General features: G+C 38.7%; 1 protein-coding gene across 2 annotated transcripts in view; it reads right to left on the reverse strand.

The window, feature by feature from the left end:
• GUCY1A2 (guanylate cyclase 1 soluble subunit alpha 2) overlaps positions 1 to 18904 on the reverse strand; it is a 405388-nt gene that overhangs the window by 89703 nt on the left and 296781 nt on the right. The gene's annotated exons all lie outside the window — the stretch shown is intronic.

The raw sequence follows: 18904 nt of genomic DNA on the forward strand, positions 1-18904 counted from the left end.
TTAAATTTTTCTTTTAAAAAATTGAAGTATAGTTGATTTACAATGTTGTCTTAATTTCAGGCATAACTATGTTTGATATATCTATAATTCATTGTCTAGCCTATTCTTAACTCTTAATAATTCTAACACTGAACACTTCTTGAATTCATACTCTCTACCATTAATAGCATCAACTGCTTAACACGCATTATTTCATTTAATCCTCACAAATATCCTAAGTGGAAGAATTAATATTGGTTATATTTGAGAGATTACAAATTGATGCACAGAAACCCCTCTGTAATCTTACAATTAAAGAGTTAGCAGACACTGTCAAGAGTCTTTCCAGATCCTGTTGTAATTCTTTTTTAAATTTGTTTTTTAATTGGAGGAAATTTGCTGTATAATGTCGTATTGGTTTCTATCATATGTCAACATGAATCAGCCATAGGTATACACATGGGCTTTCCTGTAGCTCAGATAGTAAAGAATTTGCCTGCAAGGCAGGAGACCTGGATTCAACCCTGGGTTGGGACGATCCCCTGGAGAAGGAAATGGCAACCCACTCCAATATTCTTGCCTGAAGAATCCCATGGACAGAGAAGCCTGATGGGTTACAATCTACAGGGTTGCAAAGAGTTGGGCATGACTAAGTGACTAACACTACTATTAGTACTATACATATGTCACTTCCCTCTTGATCCTCCTTTCCATCTTCCACCTCATTCCATCCCTCTAGGTTGTCATAGAGCAACGGTTTGAGCTCCCTGCATCATATAGCAAATTCCCACTGGCTATCTATTTTACATATGGTAATGTATATGTTTCAATGTGACTATCTCAATTTGTCCCACCCTTTTCCCCATTCTGTGTCCACAAGTGTGTTCTCTATGTTTGTCTCTCTATTGCTGACCTAGGAATAGGTTCATCAGTGTCTGTTTTCTAGATTTTGTATATATGCATTAATATACAATATTTGTTTTTCTCTTTCTGACTTCACTCTGCATAACAGGTTCTAGGTTTATCCACCTCACTAAAAGTGACTCAAATTTGTTCCTTTTTTATAGATGAATAACACTCCATTGTATATATGTATCACAACTTCTTTACCATTCATTTGTCAATGTATATCTAGGTTGCTTCCATGTTCTGGCTACCGTAAATAGTACTGCAATGAACACTAGAGTACATGTGACTTTTCCAGTTATGTTTTTGTCAGGGTATTTACACAGTCGTGGGATTACTGTGTCATATGGTAGCTTTTTTCCTAGTTTTTAAAGAAAATTCCATACTGTTCTCCATGGTGACTGTATTAATTTACATTCTCAACAGTGTGTGAGATTCCCTTTTCTCCACATCCTTTCCAGCATTTATTGTTTGTAGATATTTTGATGATGGTCATTCTGACTGGTGTGAGGTGATACCTTGTGTAGCTTTGATTTGCATTTCTCTAATAATAAGTGATGTTGAGCATCTTTTCATGTGTTTATTAGTCATCTGTATGTCTTCTTTGGAGAAATGCCTGTTTTAGTCTTCTGCCCATTTTTTGATCAGATTGTTTTTCTGATATTGAGTTGCATGAGCTTCTTGTATATTTTAGAGATTAAATTTCTGTTAGCTATCTCATTTACAATTATTTTCTCCCAATCTGAGGATTATCTTTCATCTTCTTTATGGCTTCCTTTGCTGTGCAAAGGCGTTTAAGTTTAATCATGATCTGTTTGTTTAGTTTTGTTTTTATTTCCATTACTCTAGGCAGCAGCAGCAGCAGCAGCAGCAGCAGCAGCAGGAGGTAGGTCAAAGAAGATCTTTCTATGGCTTGTGTCAAAGAGCGTTCTGTCTGAGTTTTCCTCTAAGAGTTTTATAGTTTCTGGCATTACATTTAGGTTTCTAATCCATTGTGAATTTATTTTTGTGTATTGTGTTAGGAAGTGTTCTAATTTCTTTTCTTTTTTTAAATTTTATTTTATTTTTTCCATTTATTTTTATTAGTTGGAGGCTAATTACTTTACAATATTGTAGTGGTTTTTGTCTTTTATTTTTTTATGTATAGCTATCCAGTTTTCCCAACACAGTTTATGGAAGAGACGGTCTTTTCTCCATGGGATATTCTTGCCTCCTCTGTCAAAGCCAACGTGCTCACATGTGTGTAGGTTTATCTTTGGGCTTTCTACCTTGTTCCATTGGTATATATTTCTATATTTTTCTGTCCGTACCATACCACCTTGATAACCATAACTTTTTAGCACAGTCTGAGGACAGGAGCATTGATTCCTCAAGCTCCATTCTTCATTCTCAAGACTGTTTTGGCTATTCAGGGTCTTTTGTGTTTCTATATAGCAAATTTATTCATTTTTATGGCTTAGTAATACTCCATTATATACATACACCACACTTCTCTATCCATTCATCTGTCAATGGACATCTAGGTTGTTTCCATGTCCTAGCTATTGTAACTAGTGATGCAGTGAACATTGGGGTACATGTGTCTTTTAGAATTGTGACTTTCAGGGTATAAGCTCAGTAGTGGGATTGCTGGGTCATACAGTATAATTATTCCTAGTTTTTAAAGGAATCTCCATAATAACTCTATCAGTTTACATTCTGACAAACAATGCAGAAAAGCCCTTTTCTCCACCTTCTATCCAGCAATGACTGTTGGTAGATTATTTGATAATGGCCATTCTGACTGGTGTACTTAATTCTGATTTCAGCATCCTTTGTGATTCTTAAATATTGTAAGTATTTACTCAGGGTTAAAACTCCCCAAATTTCAAAGAATAGAACATGGTATAAAAGTTAGGAATAACTCATTTCTAGAGGAAAGTTTTCTAATAATCAAGGTAAATATGGTGACTAAATCCTAAAAAAATCTAATATTTTAATTAGAGCAAAGTGATGAAACATTGTATTAAATGTCCAATTCCAATATCACCTTTTCTGTGAATCACTCCATGGCTCTTCCATTAGTTCTTAGTAGCAAAACTAATCCTTTCTTTTACTTTCAACAACACTTTCCACACCTCTATACTAGAGATTTCATTATAAGTTTTAATCAATATGCATCAATGCATAATCAATATGTATCCCAAGCTACAAAATAAACTCAAAATGGATTAAAGGCCTAAACATAAGGTCCTTAAGAAAAGGATCATGTATTTTTAATGTCTGTACTCATAGTGATCATCAATGTGTCTTAAATATAACTATTTAATAAATATATGCCAAATGAATACATAAATTTATTATAACTAGCTATCAATATAATTAAAATAGTTCAGCTCAGTTCAGTCACTCAGTCGTGTCCAAGTCTTTGTGACCTTATGTGCTGCAGTATGTCAGGCCTCCCTGTCCATCACCAACTCCCAGAGTTTACCCAGACTCATGTCCATCGAGTTGGTGATGCCATCCAGCCATCTCATCCTCTGTCGTCCCTTTCTCCTCCTGCCCTCAATCTTTCCCAGCATCAAGGTCTTTTCCAGTGAGTCAGTTCTTCGCATCAGGTGGCCAAAATATTGGAGTTTCAGCTCCAGCATCAGTCCTTCCAATGAATATTCAGGACTGATTTCCTTTCAGGCTTGACTGTTTGGATCTCCTTGCAGGGACCCTCAAGGGTCTTCTCCAACACCACAGTTCAGAAGCATCAATTCTTCAGCACTCAGTTTTCTTTTAGTCCCACTTGCACACCCATACATGACTATTGAAAAAACCATAGCTTTGACTTGTTGGACCTTTTAGAGTAATCAAATCCCTAACTGAAAATGGATACTGAAGACTAGATTCTTAAAGGTACAAAATTGATAACAAATACAAAAAAGCAGAGATTAAAAACCTAGAATAGACATTAGAGTTGCAAAAATACAATATAAAAAAAAACAAAACAAAATAAATCCCCCAAATTAAAAAATATATATGGAATTTTTTAAAAAAAAATAGGGGTGTTTTTGGAAAGGTAATAAATAGTAGGCTATAAAAATGAAAGTTAAAGGAGTACTAAAGAACTAAAATTTTTTAAAAATTGAAAAGTTATGATAGTAAAAATATATCTAGGAATTTCTTTGGCTATGCTGTGTGGTGTCAGTTCAGTATCAATCCCTTGTTCAGGCTTGTACTTGTTCTCAAGGTCTATAGTTGCCCCTCAAATGCATAGTCTCAACTTTAACTGCAGTTTTAATCTGTTGTACCTGTCACTTCCAGAGAAGTTCACCCTTCTTTGTTTATTTTGGCTTCTTCTGTTTGCAAATCTCTTCAGTGTCTAATTTCTGCCCTGACACGAGGGGGTGAAGGTGGCTGCTCATTTGGGCTCACTTGTCCAGTTGTGCTGTGGAGAGAGATGGACACTACCAACAAACTCCACTGGCGTGTGTGGGGAGCGCTCACACTGGATGGACCACCCTGGGTTTGCCACAGCCCAAGGCAGCATGCATTTCCTGGGTCCACACTGCTCAGGCCCCAGGGTGCTCTGCAAGCGCGCTGCCCCACGTGGGCCCTCTGTTTCATGTACTTCCCAGGTCTAAGCCGCTCAGTTTCTCGGGTGTTCTGCAAGGGCACGGGCCCAGATGGGCTGTGGGTTTTGTGCCCTTCCCCGATCCTGGAGCTAATCTCAGGCTGTGACACTCCTGGCAGATGTGATCCATCCAGGATCCCATCCCAGGAAGACGTCATTATCAACTCGCAGCCTGCTCACAGTTTGGTGGAAGATGCGGGCCGAGTTTGCAGAGCCCCTTGCCTTCAGTCTCTGGCTGTTGTGCACCTGCCTCTCTGCCTCTGGGGAAGGAGGACCCTAAACGGCAGCTGGCTTGCTCTCCCTAGGAATTCACTAGGGCATGCACAATCTTTTATTCTGTGGATGTGCCAGGAGTCACCATGCTGTGTTAGAGTCTTCCACAAGAAAGGTCCTTTTTTTGTGTGTGTCTCTGGAGATCCCACAGTTTGGATTGCTATGGCACATGAGCCCTACAGATTATCCTCAGGGTATTCAAAGGTGGTCCTTATGCTAAGGATCAATGATGCAGCCCACACTTCCCTGTTCAGACCCCACTTGCTGTTGGTAGATGTAAGCATCTAAGCCACTTTTATGCAAGTAGTTAAGGTTAGGTGCATGTTCTGCGGTTCCACACCCTCCCCCTCCCCCCCCCCCGGTTTTGTTGCTCTCTGAGATTCCAAAGTTCCCCACAGACATGCCTGTGAGAGGGTTTCCTACTGTGTGGAAACTTACTCCTCCTTCAAACTCCCTCATCAGGATGAGTCTCCATCCCTAAATATTTTGTCTCTGTTTTTGTCTTTTATATTTTGTCCTACCTCCTTTTGAAGAGATCAGGCTGCCTTTCTGGATGCTGGGTATTCTCTGCCACCATTCAGAAGTCATTTTGTGGAAGGGGCTCAGTATTCAACTGATCTTTTGATGAATTTGTGGGAGAGAAAGTGGTCTATTCCTCCATCATCTTGGGACCGCCTCTTTTTTGGGGGACTCTTGATTTTTCTATGATCCAGTGGATGTTCGCAATTTGATATCTTGTTCCTCTGCCTTTTCTAAATGCAGCTTGAATATTTGGAATTTCTCAGTTCACATATTGTTGAAGCCTAGCTTGGAGAATTTTGAGCATTACTTTTCTAGTGTGTGAGATGAGTGAAATTGTGCAGTCGTTTGAGCATTCTTTGACATTGCCTTTCATTGATATTTGGATGACAACTGATCTTTTCCAATCCTGTGGCCACTGCTGAGTTTTCCAAATTTGCTGGCATATTGAGTACAGCACTTTAACAGTATCATCTTTTAGGATTTGAACTAGCTCAGCTGGAATCCTATTACCTCCACTGACTTTGTTTGTAGTGATGCTTCCTAAGGCCCGCTTGACTTCACACTCCAGGATGTCTGGTTCTAGGTGAGTGGTCACACAATCGTGGTTATCTGGGTCATTAGACCTTTTTTGTATAGTTCTCTGTGTATTCGTGCCACCTCTTCTTAATATCTTCTGCTTCTTTTGGGTCCATGCTGTTTCTGTCCTTTATTGTGCCCATCTTTGAATGAAATGTCTCTTGGTAGCTAAAATTTTCTTGAAGAGATCTCTAGTCTTTCCCATTCTATTGTTTTCCTCTATATCTCTGCATTGATCACCAAGAAATGCTTTCTTATCTCTCCTTGCTATTTCTTTGAACTCTGCATTCATATGGCAAAGCTTTCTCCTTTGCCTTTCACTTCTCTTCTTTCCTCAGCTATTTGTAAGACCTCCTCAGACAACCATTTTGCGTTTTTGCATTTCTTTTTCTTGGGCATGGCTTTGATCGCTGCCTCCTGTACAATGTTATAAACCTCCATCCATAGTTTTTCAGGCACTCTGTCTATGAGATCTAATCCCTTGAATCTATTTGTCACTCTCACTGTATAATCTCAAGGGATTTGATTTAGGTCATACCCGAATGGTCTAATGGTTTTCCCTACTTTCTTCACTTTAAGTCTGAATTTTCCAATAAGGAGTTCATGACCTGAGCCATACTCAGCTCCTGGTCTTGTGTTTACTGACTGTATCGAGCTTCTCTGTCCTCGGCTACAAAGAATACCATCATTCTGATTTCTGCATTGATCATCTAGTGATGTCTATGTGTAGAGTCATCTCTTGTGTTGTTGGAAGAGGGTGTTTACTATCACTAGTGCATTGTCTTGGCAAAACTCTGCTAGCTTTTGCCCTGCTTCATTTTGTACTCCAGGACCAAACTTGCCTGTGACTCCAGGTATCCCTTGACTTCCTTTATTTGCATACCAGTCCCCTATGATGAAAAGGACATCTTTTTTTGTTGTTGTTAGCTCTAGAAGGTCTTGTAGGTCTTCACAGAACTGTTCAACTTCAGCTTCTTCAGCATTAGTGGTTGGGGGCATAGACTAGGATTACTGTGATACTGAATGGTTTCCCTTGGAAATGAACAGAGATCATTTGGTTGCTTTTGAGATTACACTGAGGTACTGCATTAAGGACTCTTTTATTGACTATGAGAGCTACGCCATTTCTTCTGAGGGATTCTTTCCCATAGTAGTAAATATAATGGTCACCTGAATTAAATTTGCCTATTCCATTCCTATTCTGGCAAGCGGCGGCTGTGGTCCAGGACTGGCTAGGGTGGTTGGGCAGTGCAGGAGCGGCGAGTGGCAGAGAGGTCACATCCAAGGTCAGGAGCAGCAGCTGCACTTTTCTGGAGCAGACGTGAAGAGATACCACACGTCCAAGGTAACAGAAATCCAAGTAAGATGGTACGCGCTGACAGAGGGCATCAGTGGGCAGCCAGACTCAGCCAGACTGAAACCCCAATCACAGAAATCTAGCCAATCTGATCACATGGAACACAGCCTTCTCTAACTCAATGAAACTAGGCCATGCCATGTGGGGCCACCCAAGACGGACAGGTCATGGTGGAGAGGTCTGACAGAATGTGGTCCACTGGAAAAGGGAATGGCAAACCACTTCAGTATTCTTGCCTTGAGAACCCCATGAACAGTATGAAAAGGCAAAAAGATAGGACATTGAAAGATGAACTCCCCAGGTCAGTAGGTGCCCAATATGCAACTGGAGATCAGTGGAGAAATAACTTCAGAAAGAATGAAGGGATGGAGCCAAAGCAAAAAAAGCAAAAACAAAAACAAAAAAAACACCCAGTTGTGGATGTGACTAGTGATAGAAGCAAGGTCTGATGCTGTAAAGAGCAATATAGCATAGAAACCAGGAATGTTAGGTCCATGAATCAAGGTAAACTGGAAGTGGTCAAATAGGAGATGGAAAGAGTGAACGTTGACATTCTGGGAATTAGCGAACTAAAAGGGACTGGAATGGGTGAATTTAACTCAGATGACCATTATATGTACTACTGTGGGCAGGAATCCCTTAGAAGAAATGGAGTAGCCATCATAGTCAACAAAAGAGTCCAAAATGCAGTACTTGGATGCAATCTCAAAAACGACAGAATGATCTCTGTTTGTTTCCAAGGCAAACCATTCAATATTATGATAATCCAACCCTATGCCCCAACCAGTAATGCTGAAGAAGCTGAATTTGAAGGTCTACAAGAACTTATAGAACTAACACCCAAAAAGATGCCCTTTTCATTATAGGGAACTGGCATGCAAAAGTAGGAAGTCAAGAAATACCTGGAGTAACAGGCAAATTAGGCCTTGGAGTACAGAATGAAGCAGGGCAAAGGCTAATAGAGTTTGGTCAAGAGAACGCACTGGTCATAGCAAACACCCTTTTCCAACAACACAAGAGAAGACTCTACACATGGACATCACCAGATAGTCAACACCAAAATCAGATTAATTATATTCTTTGCAGCCAAAGATAGAGAAGCGCTAAACAGTCAGCAAAAACAAGACCAGGAGGTGACTGTGGCTCAGATCATGAACTCCACATTGCCAAATTTAGACTTAAACTGAAGAAAGTGGGGGAAAACCACTAAACCATTCAGGTATGATCTAAATCAAATCCCTATTGATTATACAGTGGAAGTGAGAAATAGATTTAAGGGACTAGATCTGACAGACAGAGAGCCCGATGAACTATGGACAGAGGTTCATGACATTGTATAGGAGACAGGGAGCAAGACCATCCCCAAGTAAAAGAAATGCAAAAAAGCAAAATGCTGTCTGGGGAGAGCTTACAAATAGCTGTGAAAAGAAGAGAAGCAAAAAGCAAAGGAGAAAAGGAAAGATATACGCAACTGAATGCAGAGTTCCAAAGAACAGCAAGGAGAGATAAGAAAGCCTTCCTCAGTGATCAATGCAAACAAATAGAGGAAAACAATAGAATGGGAAAGACTAGAGACCTCTTCAAGAAAATTAGAGATACCAAGGGAACATTTCATGCAAAGATGGGCTCAATAAAGGACAGAAATTGTATGGACCTGATAGAAGCAGAAGATATTAAGAAGAGGTGGCAAGAATACACAGAAGAACTATACAAAAAAGATCTTCACAACCCAGTTAATCATGATGGTGTGTTCACTCACCTAGAGCCAGACATCCTAGAACGCAAAGTCAAGTGGGCCTTAGAAAGCATCACTATGAAGAAAACTAGTGGATGGTATTTCAGTTGAGCTATTTCAAATCCTGAAAGATGATGTTCTGACAGCGCTGCACTCAATATGCCAGCAAATTTGGAAAACTCAGCAGTGGCCACAGGACTGGAAAAGGTAAGTTTTCATTCCAATCCCAAAGAAAGGCAATCCCAAAGAATGCTCAGACTACTGCACAATTGCACTCATCTCACACGCTACTAAAGTAATGCTCAAAATTCTCCAAGCCAGACTTTAGTGATACGTGAACCATGAACTTCCAGATGTTCAAGCTGGTTTTAGAAAAGGCAGAGGAAACAGAGTCCAAATTGCCAACATCCGCTGAATCATGGAAAAAGCAAGAGAGTTCCAGAAAAACATCTATTTCTGCTTTATTGACTATGCCAAAGCCTTTGACTGTATGGATCAAACTGTGGAAAATTCTGAAAGAGATGGGAATACCAGACCACCTGACCTCCCTTTTGAGAAACCTCTATGTAGGTCAGGAAGCAACAGTTAGAACTGGACATGGAACAACAGACTGGTTCCAAATAGGAAAAGGAGTATGTCAAGGTTGTATACTGTCACCCTGATTATTCAACTTATATGCAGAGCACATCATGAGAAACGATGAGCTGGATGAAGCACAAGCTGGAATCAAGGTTGCAGGGAAAAATATCCATAACCTCAGATATGCAGTTGACACTGCCCTTATGCCAGGAAGTGAAGAAGAACTAAAGAGCTTCTTGATGAAAGTGAAAGAGGAAAATGAAAAAGTTGGCTTAAATCTCAACATTTAGAAAACTAAGATCATGACATCTGGTCCCATCACTTCATGGCAAGTAGATGGGGAAACAGTGGAAACAGTGGCTGACTTTATTTTGGGGGGCTCCAAAATCACTGCAGATGGTGACTGCAGCCATGAAATTAAAAGATGTTTACTCCTTGGAAGGAAAGTTATGACCAACCTAGACAGCATATTAAAAAGCAGACATTACTTTGCCAACAAAGGTCCGACTCGTCAAGGCTATGGTTTTTCCAGTAGTCATGTGTGGATGTGAGAGTGGACTATAAAGAAAGCTGAGTGCCGAAGAATTGATGTTTTTGAACTGTGGTGTTGGAGAAGACTCTTGAGAGTCCCTTGGACTGCAAGGAGATCCAACCAGTCCATCCTAAAGGAGATCAGTCCTGGGTGTTCACTGGAAGGACTGATGTTGAAGCTGAAACTCCAATACTTTGGCCACCTGATGCAAAGAGCTGACTCATTAGAAAAGACCCTGATGCTGGGAAAGATTGAGGGCAGGAGGAGAAGGGGACGACAGAGGATGAGCTGGTTGGATGGCATCACTGACTCAATGGACATTAGTTTGCGTAGGCTTTGGGGGTTGGTGATGGAAGGGAGGCCTGGCGTGCTGCAGCTCATGGGGTCGCAAAGAGTTGGACACGCTTGAGCAACTGAAGTGAACTAATTTCAGTCCATTCTAGTTCACTGATCCCTAAATGTCAATGTTCACTCTTACCATCTCCTGTTTGACCACTTTCAATTTACCTTGATTCATTGACCTAATGTTCCAGTTTCCTATGCAATGTTTTTCTTTACAGCATCTTACTTTATTTCCATCACCAGTCACTTCCACAACTGGGCATTTTTTTGCTTTGGTTCAGCCTCTTCATTCTTTCTGGAGCTATTTCTCCACTCCAGTACCATATTGGGCACTTACCAACCTAGGGAGTTCATCTTTCAGTATTGTATCTTTTTGCCTTTTCATACTGTTCATGGAATTCTCAAGGGAAGAATACTGAACTATTAAATATAATTAAAATAACACATAATTATAAATGATAAACTATAATGCATAATATAATTTTAAAATTATTATTATAAATTTTAAAAACAAAATATAATTAAAATAAGTTATTCCAATCATTTGCTCATTCACCTCATTTATTTTATAAACACCATGTAGTCTTGTGTGCAATGGAGATCTGGGTATGATAAAAAATACCTCTAAATTATTGGAGATGCTTCTATTATAATAAGAATTACAATATGTTCTATTGGGTAAGATTTAATTTTGCTGTTACCATTGTTTAGTCGCTAACTGTGTCCTATTCTTTGTGACCCCATAGACTGTAGCTGCCAGGCTCCTCTGTTCATGGGATTTCCCAGGCAAGAATATTGGAATGTGTTGCCATTTCCTTCTCCAGGGAATCTTCTTGACCCTTATTAGGAATAAATAGATTTCATATGAATGCATCCTAACACTTTAACATTAAAAAGCTTTATTGCATTAAATTCTATTACATTTAAAAGAACATGAAGAAAACACTTATGAATCTCATGAAATAGGGATACCAAAATTATCACTTGATTTTCAGAGTCATTCAGGAAATATGCATCAAAAAATGATTCAGATATCCTCGGGCCTATCATGAATTTCTGAATCTTCACTTCAAGATCCATATTCTGATGCTAGAAAATAGAAATTAAGATTGTATGATAAGAACAAAGAGATGATGCAGTGTGAGTCAGCAAAAGTTTTATCCTAAACACTAAAATATATTTCCACCAAAGAACTCTCACTGGGGAAGCGTGGCCATTTACCATTTTCCCTTAAAAACTCAATGTCTTTTGCTAACCACCACTTTTATCTCATACCTTTGTATTTCTATACAATTAAAAAACCTAGAATGCTGTTAGTTATATAATTAGAAACTTACTTCTGATTTTCTAATATTAGAACATATAGGCAGTAAATTATTTGTATAAATTGAATTGCTCTCCAGTCATTCTGAACATGCATGTTCCTGGAGTATGATCTCTTCTTGGAGTCTCTATCATCAGCAAACTTATCAGCATCTAAATGTGTATTTCTAGAATTTGTAACACAGGAATATATAAAGATTAGTTAGGTGTATGTTGTAGTTTCTTCTGAGGTATATATCTTGTAATAGTATGGATGAGATAGAGTAATATGTTATCGAATGATATAATAATTCCAATGAGGTGCACAACATAAATATAAGAAATTCACATCAAAGTCAACACGTGATCATGTAAGATTTCATATTTAGTTTCCAAATATTTAAAGTCACACTGGCTATCAGAAATAATAGGATCAAGAACTTGGTTTAAGATAGACATAAAAAACCATACATTCAGATATGAAATTCTCAAAATTACTCTAAAAAGATTATTTATTTATTTATGGCCTTGCTGGGTCTTCACTGCTGCACATGGGCTTTCTCTAGTTCTGACAAGCAGGGTTTATGCTTCATTGTGGTACTCAGGCTTCTCATTGCAGTGTTTTCTCTTGTTGTGGAGCACAGGCTCTATGTGTGTGGGCTTCAGTAGTTGCTATCCATAGGCTTGTTTCATGTGGGATCTTCCTGGAGCAGGGCTCAAACTCATGTCCTTTGCATTAGCAGGTGGATTCTTAATCACCAGGGAAGTCCCACAATTATTCTTAGACACCCACCATAAAGAAAAAAAAATCTAAAAGATGTTTTTTTCATCATGCAAACCTAGATTATGCTTCAGTGTCAATACAACCTTCAAATCATAATGCACTAAAATAACAAAGGTTTATTTCTGATTGATGTTACATATTCATGTGGGTTAAATAATTGGGGTAGAGGAGAGAAATCCGGGGCCACATTTCTTCTTTCCAGGGATAATGCTAACAGAACCTCCTCATCTGAAGTTGGTTGCCATGGCTGAAGAAAAGAGGTTCTGATTGTACACTAGCTCTTAAAGTTTCATCCCAAATGTGACAAATATAGCTTTTCTCATGATTAACAACAGTAAGTTACATGACGACCATTTTTAACATAAAGAAGATGGGGAAATCAACCAATCTTGTGCCCGGAGAAAGGTTAGGAAAACTTGGTAACTAGTATTAATGAGAGAATGAATGAATATGTAATCTTTCAAAAGTTTTCAAATAAATAGATGTATGTAAAGTGCAAGTAATACATCCTTGTGATGTTTTTCTTTCCTTGAAAAAACCATACATATCTTTCCTTGAAGATATATTTCGCATTTTCACATGAAAATCTTGAGTGAAACACCTTAGTAATGCAGCTTTCCATTAAAGCTCAATTCTCTCCTCTTCCTTCACATCAGTCAGATTCATACAGGCTCAGCAGAACTGGATACTTGTGAAAATTTTAGTGGATTCTCTTCAAAACAATGTCAACTTTGCTTTCACAAGGAGCAGGGAAAGTGAAAGAATTACATACCAATTAACTTGCTCTTTAGGCTCTTTTCTTGAGTTAAAGTTAAACAAGTAGACATTATAAACATATCATAGCAGCAACAACAGAAATCTGTCCAAATAGATGACTATGATCTGTATTCCTTTATAATTATCCCAGTCTTTAATAGACACATCTAAAATAGTGCATCTCATTTACTTTCAGTATCCCTAACCTGTTCTTAAATGACATTAAATAAAAATAAAGATGACTAAACTAAGTTTGGAGATGGAAAAGATAGCACTTATGCAAATGTCAGAAAAATCTTACATCCTTCTCTGAACATAAGAGAAGGCTTAAATACTAAAAATATTATATAACAACTGCTCTCCCACACATTATTAAATTTGCTTTTATCAAACTTTAAATTCATCTATCTCAGTATATCTTCTCAACACTTTATAATCAAAGTCCCCACATTATTCCAGAAATAAAGATGATATAAATAAACTTCTTAGATAATATATTACATTATTTTAGCTTTAGATTAATTATTTAAAATAATTTCTTTAGACTTTCTTTTAGAATATCATCCCCGAGAATGTTCAAGTAATACCTGGGAAATTTCATGGAAATTTGGGCACAGTGGGAAGGAGAAAGTCATTGGTAATTTGATAGGGATTACACTGAATCTGAAGATTGCCTTGTGCAGTATAGTAACTTTGACAATATTGATTCTACCAATCCATGAACATGGTGTATCTTTCCATCTGTGTGTTTTCCTTCATCAGCATATTATAATTATCAGAGTATAGGTCTTTATACTCGTAGGTAGATTTGTGCTGTGCTGTGCTAAGTCACTTCAGTCACGTCTGACTCTTTGCAGCCCTGTGGACTTGAGCCTTCCAGGCTCCTCTGTCCATGGGATTCTCCAGGCAAGAATACTGGGTTGCCACACCCTCCTCCAGGGGTTCTTCCTGACCCAGATATAGAACCCACGGCTCCTGTGGCTACTGCATTGCAGCAAATTCTTCACTGTTGAATCACTGGAGAAGCCCCAGGTAGATTTATTCCTATTTTATTCTTTTTTATGTCATGATAAATGGGATTTTTCTTGAATTTTCTTTCTGATCTTTCATTATTTGTATATATAAATGCAACAGATTTCTGTGTATTAATTTTGTAGCCTTCAACTTCAGCAAAATAAGTGATGAGTTCAAGTAAATTCCTGGTAGCATTTTTAAGATCTTTTGTGTATAGTATGTCAATTGCAAACAGTAAGAGTTTAACTTCTTTTCAGTTTGGATTCCCTTTACTTCTTTTCTTCTCTGACTACTGAAGTTTGGACTCTGAAAATTATGTTGAGACAGTGGTGAGAGTGGACATCCTTATCTTCTTACTTAGAGGGGATGCTTTCAGCTTTTCACCATTGAGTATAATGTTAGCTGTTGGCCTGTTTTATATGGAGTTTTTCTTATGTTATATTCCCTCTAACCCACTCCCTGGAGAATCTTGGCAGGCTATAGACCATGGGGTCACAAAGAGTCGGACACGACTAAAGCAACTCAGCATGCATGAATGCATGTTCCCTCTGTGTCCAGTTTCTGGAGAGTTGTGGGTTTTTTTTTTTACCATAAATGTTGAGCTTCGTTTTGATTTCCATTTGCATGAAATACCTTCTCCCATTACATTATTCAAAGTATGCAAGTGTCCCTCCGTCTAAGATGGGTCTCTTGCAGATAGCATATATACACATCTTGCTTTTGTATCTACCCAGCCAGTCTATGTCTTTTGGTTGGTGCATATAATCCATTTGTATTTAAGAAAATCCATTTACCTTTAAGGTAGTTTAAGGTAATCATCAATATGCATGATCCTATTATTATTTCTTAATTGTTTTGGGTTTATTTTTTGTAGGTCTTTCCCTCCTCTTTTGTTTCCTTTAGTATTTGTTGTAAAGCTTGTTTGGTGGTGCTGAATTCTCTTAACTTTTGCTTTTCTGTTATGCTTTTGATTTATCCATCATATCTGAACAAGATTCTTGTTTGGTAGAGTATTCTTGGTGTATGTTCTTATCTTTCATCCCTTTAGATATATTATGCCATTACCTTCTGGTTTATAGAGTTTCTGTTGAGAAATGTGCTGATAACAGTATGGGAATCCCATTGTATGTTATTTGTCATTTACTCCTTTTTGCTTTTAATATTATACTTTGCCTTTATCTTTTTTCTCCCCAAAATTAAAAAAATCCAAGAAACTCCCAAGTTTGATTACTATGTTTTTGGCATCTTTCCTCCTTGGGTTTATCATGTCAGGGACTCTCTGCACTTCATGAAGTTAATTGACTATTTCCTTTTCCATGTTAGGGGAGTTTTCAGCTATTATTTCTTCAAATATTTTCTTGGGTCCTTTCTCTCTTCTTCTAGGAACCCTTTAATGTGAATGCTGATATATTTAATGTTGTCCCAGAGGTCTCTTAGGCTGTCTTCTTTACATTATTTTTTCTGTATTCAGATTTGTGGCAATAATTTCCACCATTCTGTCTTCCAGATCACTAATCTGTTCTTATGCCTAGTAATTCTGCTATTGAGCCCTTCTATTATTTGTTCATCTGTTTGTTTCTTATTTAGTTCTTCTAGGTCTTTGGTAAGCTTTTCCTGCACTTTAGCCATTCTTTTTTCTGAGATAATGGATCATCTTCACTATCATTATTCTGAATTCTTTTTTTGGAAGGTCATATAACTCCACTTAGTTGTTTTTCTGGGGTTTTATCTTGTTCTTTCATCTGAGAGAGATCCTCTGTATTTTCATTTTATTAACTTTCTGTGATTGTAGTTTTCATCAGGAAGCTGTGGGATTGTAGTTCTTCTTGCTTCTTCTGTCTGCCCTCTGGTGGATGAGGCTAAGAGGCTTGTGCAAGCTTACTGATGGGTGGGACTGGCAGTGGTAAAAACTGGGTGCTGCTCTGGTGGGCAGGGTAATGCTCAATAAGACTTTAATACAATTGTCTGCTGATAGATGGGGCTGCTCTCCCTCCTTGTCATTTGCTTGTCCTGAGGCAAACCAGGCCTGGAGTCCACAGGGAACAGGGCTCATCCAAGGGGCACCACCCAGGACTGCTGCTTTCAAGGTCCCCATCCCCATGGTGAGCCACTGCCAACCAACACCTCCACAGAAGATTCTCCAGCACTAGCAGGTGGGTGTGGTACAGTCTCCCGTAGGGTCACTGCTCCTTTCCTCTGGGTCCTGGCATGCACAATGTTTTGCTTGTGTCCTACAAGAGTGGAGTCTCTCCACCAGTCCTGTGGAAGTCCTGCAATCAAACTGCCCTGATCTTCAAAGTCAGGTTCTCTGTAGATTCCTAGTCTTTTTGCCAGATTCTCTCACTGGGAAGCCTGACATTGGGCTCAGAACCTTCACAATATTAAGAAAACTTCTTTGGTATTGTTGCTGTCTAGCTTGTGGCTTGTCCTCCCTCCCCCCAATGGGTATGTGCTTTGATTTTATAATGATTGCACCCCCATACCATCTTTCTGTAGCTTCTCTTTTGTCTTTGGGCATGGGGTATCACATTTTGATGGGTTCCATGTCCTCCTGTTGACAGTCTTTCAACAGCTAGCTGTGGTTTCAGTGCTCTTATCGGGGGAGATGAGTGAATGTCCTTCTACTCCACCATCTTCAACAGGGATGTCTTAGCTGAAGCCCTAAATTCATCCATTTTTTTCATTGAGGTTGAACTGTCCATTAAGCAAGTCTTTCAAGTGCAAAATTTCAGAATCAGCAGAATAAGAATCATCTAAATAGTACTTATTAAAAATTAGATCTCTAGACCCCATCTAGGTCTGTTAAAATCTAGGTATAAGACGAAGCTATCTGCATAGTAAAGCAATGCTCAAAATTCTTCAAGCTAGGCTTCAACAGTGAACCAAGAACTTCCAGATGTACAAGCTGGATTTAGAAGAGGCAGAAGGACCAGAGATTAAATTGCCAACATCTGCTGGATCACAGAAAAAGCAAGAGAGTTCCAGAAAAACATCTACTTCTGCTTCGTTTATTATGCTAAAGTCTTTGACTGTGTAGATCACAACAAAATGGAAAATTCTTAAAGAGATGAAAATAGCAGACCACCTTACCTGCCTCCTGTGAACCCTATATTCAGGTCAAGAAGCAACAGTTAGCATTGGACATGGCACAATGGACTGGTTCCAAATTTGGAAAGGAGTAAGTCAAGGCTGTATATTGTCACTCTGCTTATTTAACTTACATGCAGAGCACATCATGCGAAATGCTGGGTTGGAGGAAGCACAAGCTGCAAGAAAAGCTATGGTAAACCTAGACAGCGTATTAAAAAGCAGAGACATTACATTGCCTACAAAGGTCTGTATAGTCAAAGCTATGGTTTTTTCAGTGGTCATGTATAGGTGTGAGAGCTGGGCAATAAAAACGGCTGAGTGCCAAAGAATTGATGCTTTAACTATGGTGCTGGAGAAGACTCTTGAGAGTCCCTTGGACTACAAGGAGATCAAACAAGTCAATCCTGGAGGAGATCAATCATGAATATTCAATGGAAGCACTGATGCTAAAACTGAAAGTCCAATACTTTGGCCACCTGATGTGAAGATCTGACTCACTGGAAAAGACCCCGATGCTGAGAGATTGAAGGCAGTAAGAGAAGGGGACGAAAGAGGATGAGAAGATTGGATGGCATCACTGACTCGGTAGACAGGAATTTTAGAAAGCTCCAGGAGATGGTGAAGGACAGGAAAGCCTGGCACTCTTCAGTTCATGGTTTCACAAAGAGTCAGACACGACTGAGTGACTGAACAACAACTTCTGCATTCTCACGGGGTAGCAGGTAAATTTTATGATTCTCAATGCTGAAGAGTTCTGATGTGTGATTTAAAAATATACAAAATCTGCCCAGATTTTTTTTTAAAGTGCCAATAAGCCTTCAGAACGGAGGAAAGCAGTTCTATTCTGAACTCCAGCCATTCCCATATAACCCTCCTCTGACTTTCACCCTAATCATGGGGATAAAATCTTCTCCAGCTATTTCCTTATTTTTCAGAACTTTAGATTAAAACCCCCAGGTGACCTCTCCCCAACCCTATACACACACACACACCAAATGCTTCGAGTCATGTGGCATAGTAGGTATCCAATGACCCAAAGTTTGTTATTAAATACATCCAAGTATAGTCATTGTGCATAATGGTTTAACAGTTCAAATGAAGACAAGTTTAACTAAGGACTTACTGATAAAACTACTTCAAAAAACTCCTCATTCGTTAAAAAATCTAATTACACTCATTTTGATTGGTATTTCTGACCCAAATACTACTTCTTTCAAGAATGCCTCTATAGTGCTCAAGTGATAGAGCACATTGAAAAAGAGGTCATGGATATAAATAGGACAGTGATTTAGCCTGGAAACTACTCCCAAATGAGGGGAAATGGGTTCCAAATGCCTACCTAACAAAGAAAGGTCTTCTGATAAAACTCTTAGTAGATCTATTAATGCAAATTCTAGTTACTGCCTAAGAATGACAATCACGTGGAAAACAGTATTGCCAAGCCTCAGACCGTTTATCACAAGGGTTATTAAATATCGAGATATGCTAGGATATTATATATAGATATAGATGGGCTTCCCTGATGGCTCAGTGATAAAGAATCTGCCTACAATGCA

This window comes from Odocoileus virginianus, chromosome 10 (assembly GCF_023699985.2).
Source record: "Odocoileus virginianus isolate 20LAN1187 ecotype Illinois chromosome 10, Ovbor_1.2, whole genome shotgun sequence".
Lineage (NCBI taxonomy): Eukaryota > Metazoa > Chordata > Mammalia > Artiodactyla > Cervidae > Odocoileus > Odocoileus virginianus.